The following is a 10,325-nucleotide window of genomic DNA, read 5'->3' as shown; positions in this document are numbered from 1 at the left end:
AGCAATGCTTTACTAGGCTTGTACTGTTTACTGAGACTTTAATAGTGGCTCAGCGGGTTTTTAGTGGAATGTTCTTACTATATCTGTAATGGCCTCTCCTCTTGAGAAGCTGTCACACGCTTCACATATAATGAACAGGAAGCAGTCAGAGAGCATTTGGTGGCTGATCATGTGTTGATTTTTGGCCTGACCTTGTTAAGATTCCATATCTCTACCTTTTCTTTCCCTAGGAGTTCTTAAATTAGCCACGGAGATTAGATTATTGAAGTGCTTTTCATACAAATGCCTCCTGGTCTGTTTATTTTTCCTAAACCACTCCTTGTCTATGTGGAAGCTCATTTCTGGTGCATAAAGGAGAGGTGTTCTGAAAAAGAGATGGGCTGAGAAAATGGTGTTATGGTCTTGTCTAAAGCCCTTTAACAGAGCAAGATGTAGATTGTTCTATTTAATATTTCTTACTAGAATACCTATTAAGTCTCCTTAATGGAGGAGCCTGCTGTGTAGTTTATTCACATAATTTCCAGAAAATGATAGGGACTTGAGGGCTGAGTGCTCTATTCGTGCTTTTAGGTATTCAGCTGAAAAACACAACCATGCACCAAAGAAGCAGCTCCTCCTCTTCTTTAATGAAGTATCTGAATTGTGGCTGCCACTGTAGAAAACATGCAGGTTTTTTTTTTTTTGGGGGGGGGGGGAGGGGGAGGAAAACACATTAAGGATGACAAGTGCATCTGGATTATTTAAGCATTTCCCTGTCTGTATCCATGCTTTCGAGTTGATGGTATCAAGGGAACAAGTAACAATATAGTAATCCCAGCATGACATAGCTTACACTTTAACTGTGTCCAGGGAGTACTGTGCAGCCAGGCACATCCACACAGCTCCATTTCACAGCCTGGATGAGACCTGTGAGTCCCACCAGCCTGGTGGCTTAGCATACTTAGCACTGAACTGAACAGGGATCCCACAGCAGAGAGCCATCACCTTTGTTCCAGGTGTGGGACACAAGCTGGTGTGGTTCTGTGGACCTTTCAAGGAGCAGTGAGATCTTTCCCTCTGACTCAGTGAGCTGTGCAGTTGGCTCAGTTGGCAGCATTGCTCCTAGTGTAGGCAGTGTCATGCAACTGCCCCATCATCCATTTATCCCTGGACTGAATCACCTGGGGAGAACTTGATCAGGCACTGTGGAGCACGAAGTGAGTGCCAACCTTTGGTGTTCCTGGAGGGGAAATGAAGATGGTACTTTCTCCTGAGTTCCAACGAAATGGATGGTCCACATGAATAACACTAATGTGGACAGGAGGAATAGAAATAGATTTGAAGCTGAAATTCACATTGAAGCTTTTCACAAATGTATTATTAATAATGCCCCAAAATCCAATTGAGAACCCTCTGGCTTTGGCTGATGTCTTTAGATACGAGTGCTGTCCCCTAAAATCATGACTAGACAGAAATAGCGTAGATGAATGTCACCTGTGATTGCCTTCTCCCTGCTGTCAATTGGAGCCTAGAGCAAAGCTCAGAACTAACGAGCTATTAGTATTTACTCTCCATAAGAATCCCTCCGCCCCTGAAAACTGGAAAGCCCCTGGGGAAGGGGTGCCAGCTGTTCACCTGGCTGCGATGATGGAGAACTGTTTTAATAGTGTTGTGGAGTTGGTAGTGAATGATGATAGACTGACATATGAAGACAGCCATTTCACTTCCCATTGTGGGTATTTTAAGGCATTCATTTAATTATCTGGGGGAGTCCTTCAACACAGTTATTTCCGTGCTTTTAGGGAGATGCATGAAATTAAGTATTTTTGGTACCTTTGTGGTATGTATAGACGAATAAAATGTAACACATTCATATATATTCATTTTTTCCAAGCATATCTCTTTCAGTGGTCCTCAGTGGATGCGTATGTTTGATGCTGAGGATTTATTGGAGGCTTTTCTACTGCTCTGCTCTATCTGACTGCAGCCAGTCCATATACTTACCACCTGAAGGTAAGACTGAAGCGTACCTACTGAGCTTATAGCTGTGAGAGGTGGGGAAACTATAGGAAAAACTTGCATGTTCCCTGCAAAAATAAGCCTCCACCTGGGGAACAAAGCAACAATGTCACACTCCATAAAACAAAAACAAATGTAGGTTAGGTCTTCTGCTGTGAGCCTTCTCCTGGGAAATAAACTGTGATAATCCGGGAGCTTGCACTTGGCAGAGGTGAGCAACAGGAGTGTGTGCAACTGTGCCAAACTCCATTTGGGGCCTGGGGCTTGTTTTTCTGTTCTTTGTGCTCCCTGGAGACAGAAAGAGAAGAGAGATTTGGGCCTGGCATGGGGGTGGCAAAAGCATTGTTGTGCCTTGTTTATGAGAGCAGCGCTGCGCTCCTTGTTCCAGCTCACTGGGTGCTGGGTTCAGAAGCTGTCGTCTTTTTTTTCTTTAAAAAAAGAAAAGGGGTGGGGGGTGTTCCTCCCTAGTTTTTTTAGGAAGGAACTGAGAGGAATGTGGAGGATGTGATATTTTTAAAGAGAAAGGAGGTGAGGGAGGAATGCTCTCACAGGGATCTCCTGCCTGCAGAGTGAGGAACGAGCTTCAGAGCAGAGGATTAGATGTAGAGAGGGATTTTGGTCCCACGTAGGTAGGAAAACATGCTGGAGTATCTGTTGTTTGCCTAGGCTCATCATAATCTTTGCACTAGCCAAGCTTGCCTTGGAGCTGGGCTACCACCATGTGCATGCCTTGTGCTTTTGCACTCCAGCTGGCAGAGTGGGCAGGGGGTCATGGGCTGGGTAGCTGGGGTGGCTTAGGGAGCTGAGTCGCCTCACCAGGGTTGGATGGGCAGCAGGGTGCAAGGCAGCTGGAAGGGGTTTGTGACTGGGACTGACTTGGTCCTCTCATGGCAGCTTGCTTTTCACTCACCTAGAGCTGAGTGAGGGGTGAAGGTGAAAGTGTAAGGTAATGGATTTGCAGAGTTTTTTCCCTGACCCACAATCTTCTTTGTTCTTACTTCATAAGCTCAAAATCTGGGGTTTTGGACCCTCTGTGAGGTATTATTAAACTCCATCCATAGCTAGATGCTCCAGCAGCTTAACACCACTGGTGTGGATGGGAATGTATTGTGGGAGGCCTGCAGCCAGGCACTGGTGTTGGCCATGTGGCTGGCTGAGTCGTCTTCTGGGTCTGAGCTCCTGTAAATGGGCACTGGCTAAACTGGAGACAAAGTAGGAGACTTCTGTGGGACTGGGATGTTTCTCATTTGTAACTTGGAGAGGAAAAGAATCATATTCCAGCTTTGCAAATTGATTATTTAATCAGCCTGTGTAGGAGATGTGTGTTTTTTTCCTGGAAGCCTGTTCAGACAACAGAGGAATTACAGTAATGGAAAGAGTTTTCAGAAGATGTGTGATATTGGCAGTGAGGAAACTTATTCTGAGTGTATAACCCTTGTTTCAAAGGTGCTTCAAGCATCAGTTTCATCAGGTCCTTCTTCATCAGCTGTTGCCTTCAAAGGAAGGGTATGATTTAAGAAAACATGGTGATTACTTTTCTTTGATCTTGGCCAGTAAAGCTTCTTTTTCTTTTTAATTTCTTCTGCAGTATTCCACAGTTTGCCACACTCACTTACAGATAACTGGAAACTAATCCAGGAACAAATAAGAACCAGTTTAAAAAGAATAATCATTTTTTATCATATCAGATGGCAACTTTTGTTAGCTGTAAAAGTAGGCAAACACTGCTTCCTTTCATGTGGTTTGACTTCAGCCTAAACTGCCTTGAAGGCAAAAGATCCTTACTGCTGACCAGCATTTGCAGTAGAGTTGGATGTTAAAACAAAGCAGGAGTAATGTCAGTAATAAATCATAAGCAGATGTCCTGGGGAGGAAAGGGTTGAGGGGACTTCAGCAATGCCTTCTTCTTGGTTTTATTAGTACCTGCACAGTAAGATTGATGTCTGATTTCCAAAGCGATCAAAAGAAAAACCTGAGAAACCATCTAAAGTAAACAGCCCAGGGGCACAGGGGTGGGCTGGGCAAGGCTGGGGTGCTGCTGCCTGTGCTCTCCTCCTGGTACAGTGAACAGGATTTTGGTGAGAGTAACATAGCTAGTGCTAGAACTAACTTATAATCATAAAATAGCTGTGCCTCAGTGCTGTAGCACTGATTAGATCCTGCTTTCACCTGTTAAGGTGGCATCATGGCTTTAAAGAGCTGGCAGCTTGGCAGTGTTGACTGGAGTTGCTGTAGCAAAATCTTCATTAGATGTGCTGCAGTGTTAATCAGCATTGCCTCACTTGTAGGCAGTGATGGCTCAGTAAGGAAGTGCACTGAACTGAAATGGAAATTACAACACTCAAAGCAAAAATACTCTCATATGCTTGCTGCCCATGTAAGTAGTTGTTGACTAGAGACCAAGAGATGAAACAGGTGATGGGACAGGAGTGTGCTGATTACCTGCTGTGAAGCACTCACTTGATTCAGCTGGGCAAACCACCACCCACTGTAATTTTGCCTGACTGGTGATTACAGGTTTCAGCTTTAATTCTGCTGTCTGCTGTGTGTACTGATGGACACCTGCATCACGTGCAGCCAGGTGAGAGGAGGAACCTGAGCTCAGAAGTGACTATTTTCTGAGAAGACTCACAAATTATTCCAAACTGTTTTGATAGAAATCTCTAAGTATGTCCAAGCTTTATCAAGTGATAGTTCAAGGCTGGTTAATCAAGACCACTGAAAACAGCATTACTGTTTCCAAAATTGAGTAACGCTGTTTACATCAATACTATATAGTATTTCCATGGAGGTAAGAAACTAGTTGAATCATGAAAAGTGAAATCGTAACATACTTACGTAGGTCATTAGCTATCAGGGTTGCCAGACTTCCCTCGTCTGGAAGAGATAGTATCTTGGCTTGGACCACAGTTATTGTCTCTCTGGGCAGAAAGACTTCAGGAGGCTAGGTTGGCTGAAGCAGCAAGGAACTTTCCATTTCTTGTTAGGAGCTAGTGGATGAAAAATGTAAGCAGCAGGATAAGGAACTAAAAAATGATGCTGACTGAGCCACAGGCTGAAGAGTGGGGAGTAAGCTAGGGGGAGGAGCAGCAACAACCGTGTTGGAGATCTGGGAAGACTGTTTTACAGGAAAATCAAAGTTAAGGCTGGCCCACTGTTGGTAACTACATGGAGAGCAATGTTGTGAGATGCAAGAAAGACTTCGGCATGGGTCTACAATATGCCTGGAAGGTAGGTGCTCCAACCTGTGGAGCTTTCAAGGTAGAGGCCTCTACCAAAGACTATACCTTGAGTCTGTATTGGCTCCTACCAATTTTATTTGAAATTGCTTTCCTTTTCACAGGTAAATTATTTAAACTTACATTCCACGCAGAGCTCCCTACAGTCTCCGTTGTGTGCAGGTGTTAAGACTGATGTTAGGCTTGCAGATTTCTATCATCACTCACATGTTTTTGGCTTATCTTTCTGTTGCAATTTTAAATTAACAGCTTCTTTTAAGAGTGCTGGAGGTTAACAGGATGTCAATATGCAAAGCAAACTTTCTGAACGTCAGCATAAAGCTATTGTTGTTCCTATTTATTGTGGTGCCAAACTGAAAGGTGTTTCTGTTGATGCAGGATCCCACACCCAGATGGGTAAAATCTATCGGTGCTCTTCCACCAGTTGCTGGGATACTGGGTCAACCAACCCTGGCTCCCTTCAGATCATGTGAGTGTGAAACAGTTTGACCCCCCCCAGGTAATCTGGTAATATTTGGAAAAGCTCTTGGTAGAGCTAATTCACTGCTTTTTCTGGTGTTTGTGGTTATTGGGCAGATTAATATCGGTAAATATTAATGGTGTCATCTGGAAAGAAATAGGTGCTCTAGCCTTTGCCAGCAAACCACTTAAGCACATGCTTGGAGATAAGCACTCATACTAAGGTAAATGGAATTGCTCATAAGCTTGGTGTTGACTGTGTGTTTAGGGTTTCTGGATTTGGAGAGACTTATGAAACTCATTGCTTAATGAATGGAAATTAGGTCCTAATATGAGAATAGATTTTCATGAAATAAAATTAAAAACTACTAAAAGGCAAAAGTCAGGATGAGAGAGGGAATAATTTTAATTTGAATGGTATTCATAACTTCAAGAACAACTTCAAGAGAAATTCCTTTCCTGTCTTCTGACCAGCTCACTTTAAAACACTCAGGCAGGTTGGCTCAGTGCACTGGGGAGCAGTGTGATGTCTGGATGGACTATGCTGGAGAAGAAGGCAGGAAGGATTCTTCTCTTGCTGAGCTGATCAAAATAAGAATTTGACTGAAGCAGTTTGTACCTTAGAGCAATGTTGCTCACTAGTAAGCAGTGAGCAGATCTGGGTGTAGTGAGTTATTTTATGTGCGCCTCAATCTTGCTGGACCTTCAAGTATCCAAATGAAAAATTAACTATTTTGAATATAGTTACAGCAATGCTTGGAGAGAGGGAATTTGGATAAAAGCATGTCTGACCTTCTCTTGCCAGGAATAATCCAGGAGTTTGCAAAAGCTAAAACAGGTTCTGGTTTAATATGTGCCTTTGTCCCCAAGAGGAAGATGCATGAGATGTTAAAACGCTCTGAATGCTCTTTCTCCTTTTCCAAAAAGGAACATGAAGCACCGCTGAGAACTTACTGCTGTGCTGAAGGATATCAGTATGAAAACAGGGATTTTCCCAGAAAAATCTGGTACAAACTGATAGGATTCCCATTCTTCTCAGAGGGAAGCTGCATAATCCTGGCCCTTGGTTTGGCAAGTGTTGTTATTTTTCATGGGGTGAAGTGTCCCCAGCTGGGCAGGCGAGCAGTGCACTCTGGCGTTTCCCTATAAAGCAAAATTGGCATGAAGAGGAGAAATAAATTATCAGATCTTGGATGCAAATTCTCCTTAATATTAAAAATGGATAGGCTCTGCTCTTGAGAAAGGAGAGAGGGGAAGTGGGGAAGGGCTGAGCCCTCAGCTGATGGAGCAGCACTCCTGCTAGCAGTGATTTGCAGTGTCAGGCCTTTAAGCAAGCCGTTAATGCCTGATCTGTGCTATGCCTGGGGAAGGGGTGCCAGCTGCTCACCTGGCCATGATGATGGGGAAAGGGGCCTGCTCTGCTCTGTGTGCAAATAGGAATTTATAGGGGGAGAGCTGTGATATTTGGCAAGTGAGCGCACGCAATTTAAGGTTACCTGCAGGCAGCTGCTGCTTGTTCTGTGGGTGTTTTTATGGCTATTTAATTGCATGTTGCTCAGTGCTAAATGAGTGCAAGTTGCATGAACAACCACAGCAACGTGAATGCTGCTGCCCCTGAGATAAAGGGCTGTGTTTGAGGGCCTGGCTAACGATACCACAGGCCTCATGCACTTCTTAGTCTGCGCTTTATCTCTGATAAAAAGGGAAGAAATGGGCTAGTTCTTAAAAAATAAACCCAAAGCATTTTAAGGACCTTTTCCCCTTTTCTATTCTTTTCCCAGGTTGCAAAAATAACATCCAGTAATGAAATGAAAACAAGCTGAATGGCTGCATTGAGCGGAGGAGGGCAGAGGTAGTCTCAGACAGCTGGAGCATGTCTGGACCAGTGTCTCGCTGCTTTTCTCCCTGCTAGTTCAGTGCCACTCCAGGAATGCAGACAATGCTGGCTACGGCTGCTTCATATTTGATTTCCACACTAAAATTGTGCTTGTTAAGTAAAACCCCATTGTCAGGCTGGCAGACAGCCATGCTCCCTCCCCAGTCTTGCTTCCTAGCTTCTCTGGTTGGGTGCTCAGAGCCATCTAGCAAAGACCAGGTCTCACTGTTCTGGTGCTGCTTGTAGCATCACAACAAAACCTTTGGGCCCTCATCAATCTGTGTCTGAGGGCGGGCAGAAGCCCTGCAGGGAAGGAATGGGGTTTGGAATGGCCTCAGCTGGGTGAGCTGCTGGATAACCTGTGAGGAGTGGTGCTCCAGGGCTCTGTGGGACCATTGGGTCAGGGCAGAGCATTCAGCAGTTGTAGGACTTTGGCAGGGTCCATGGGTGGTGGCAGTGCAGGGCAGGAAGAGAAACCCTGCAGATTGGAAGCAGAGCAGTGGCTGTGCTCGTAACAAAGGATCACTTCATAACCTCTGGGAAATACCAGGCAGGGCATGAAAATTATGAATAATATTAATAAAGCTGAGAGGGTTACTAAATCCGACAGCTGTCCAGCCCTTTGTGCAAGCACTTCTGTCCCTTCCAGCCCCTCACGAGCTGATGTTGTGGCCTGATGTGTGCCATTGCCTGGGCACCACTCAGTCAGCACCAGTGGCACCGAGACAGGCAGGGCTGTGCCCCCAGAGAATGGCTGCAATGTGGTGGGCAGCAGCAGTGTTCTGACAGCAGATCCTTCAACTGCCCCAGAGGAGCCCACTTCTGGACTGTAGTCATGGAAACCACTACGTGAGTGGATTCAGGACTGGCTCCAAACAAAAGTTAAAGGGGGAAAGCAGCCCCAAGGGACTTCTGCAGATGAGAAAGGTGATGTTTTCATCAGCAGACTGAGGTTTGGGGATGTCTGGAGCAGCAGTGAGGCCTCCAGCTGCTGAGATGGATGCTGTGCTTCCTGCCAGCAGCTGGGCTGGCTCTGTTCTGGGCTGCCCTAACTCCTGTCCATCCACCTCTTCCCCTCCTCTCACATTGTCAGGGTGATGCTGCCAGGCCTGACCACTGAGCTGTGATGGGCTCTCACACCTCTTCTGCTCACGGGGTGCAGCTGTGCCCGTGTGGTTTTTAACTCTGCATGTTAATACCAGTGCAGCATTCACAGTTGAAGAGCAGCAAGGCAAACCTTCAGATTCTGCTTCCTTTAATAGCCAAATGCAAACTGTATAACTTCTGTGAAGTTTATATCAGCCCTTAAAATCAGAGGCCCTGACTACGTGTGCTGCAAGTTTGCCCTTTTAGTTGGAATGGTGCTGGGATATCAAGGATAAAAAGGGCCATGTTGCAATTTCATGATGTGATTTAAACATGGAATGAGGCACGTGGCTTCAAGGTTGATACTGGAGCATGGATGTGGTGCGAGTGCATCCAAAATCTGTCCTTCTGCATCCCTACTGGCAGTGGCACCTTCCCTGTCCCAACCCATGGTCGTGTTGAAGTGTCACAGCTGGATCAGACTCACCTGGAGCAGAAGATGTGCAGAACATGGGCAAACTTGAACACAGGTCAGCTGTTTGCAGGGCCATTGGTACCACTCAGTGTACTGGATCTTTGGGGGATGTGAGAAGCCTGCACAGGGGAAGGGGAACAGGACCATGTAGCCATGCAGTTAGTCCCAGTGAACAAGCACTTACAGTACAGGCCCAGGAGAAGAGACGCAATGGCAACAGCAAGCTGCAGCGAGGCTCCTGTGATGCTCAGCGTGCCTGAGGCAAAACTACCCCCACTGAAATAGAGACAAAAGTGTTTTATCATTTCTGCGACCTTGAACTTTTAAGCTCAATATTCCTGTATGTCTTTGTTTCCAACTTGGAAAAAGAAAAACTGTTTTTCATGTTCAGTCTCCTTTGTGCGTGTCCAAAAAGAGAAGTGATGGTAAGGAAAACTTAGTAGATAAATGTCCTGAGCTTATTAATAAAAAATGTGGGGTTTTTTTTCTGTCCTTCTTACAGGGAAGGCGATGTCAATGAGAACTTCTTACTAATATACCAGAAGGATAAATGGGAATGCTTTTATTTTAGCAGTTGTCACAGAGCATGTAAGTACAGTGGGTGGCCTTCTGAGCTTAAGCTACATGCTTGACTACTAACAAAGTTCCTCATTATTAAACAGAAAATGTGATAGGAACTGGCAGAACCACTGTGCTGTTGGGACAGTTAATTTGCACCCCCTAGAAGCCCCGTGCAGTGTATTTGATCCACAATATTAGCAGGAAAAGTGCTTTTCCTTTTGGTTGCCTTTTTGATATTAAGTCTGTTGTTCCCCTACTGCCTCCTGTGTGACAGCATGTAGAATAACAGCATCTCCATGTCTATTCCATCAGCCATTTGGAATGCTGAGGGTACCAGCAAGAACAGCCTGCAGAGGAAGCAGGCAGTTAAATGTGAGGGCTGATGATGGAGCAGGCCAATGAAAATGGATTTATGCCCCTCCGTGTGCAGCCCCTGAACCACCTTGGGGCACTAAAAGGAACAGCTACTCCCAGTGGGGGATGTCAGCAGAGCCACCCTGCTGGCACTGACTGCCAACACTGACTGGGCTTTGGGCTCTTGCCCTGACAAACCCAGGGAGCAAGGAAAAATGCCAAGGTGAGAGAGATGGGAGAGCCCAAAGGGAACCCCAGGCAAGGTTATTTTAAGGTC

General features: G+C 45.4%; 1 long non-coding RNA gene across 2 annotated transcripts; it reads left to right on the top strand.

Moving 5' to 3' along the window:
- The first annotated feature begins 698 nt into the window (after nt 1-698).
- LOC149916662 (uncharacterized) lies at nt 699-9,282 on the top strand. 2 transcript variants are annotated; one of them, XR_016469488.1, is made up of 3 exons: nt 699-1,992; nt 5,616-5,706; nt 7,478-9,282. It is a non-coding gene; the product is annotated as an uncharacterized LOC149916662 (long non-coding RNA). The 2 variants fall into 2 exon arrangements; XR_016469487.1 differs by lacking the exon at nt 699-1,992 and adding an exon at nt 4,696-5,229.
- The last annotated feature ends 1,043 nt before the right edge of the window (nt 9,283-10,325 follow it).

Source organism: Phasianus colchicus, chromosome 10, assembly GCF_987193195.1.
Source record: "Phasianus colchicus chromosome 10, bPhaCol1.hap1.1, whole genome shotgun sequence".
NCBI classification, from domain to species: domain Eukaryota; kingdom Metazoa; phylum Chordata; class Aves; order Galliformes; family Phasianidae; genus Phasianus; species Phasianus colchicus.
This window is presented reverse-complemented; position numbering and strand designations above follow the sequence as displayed.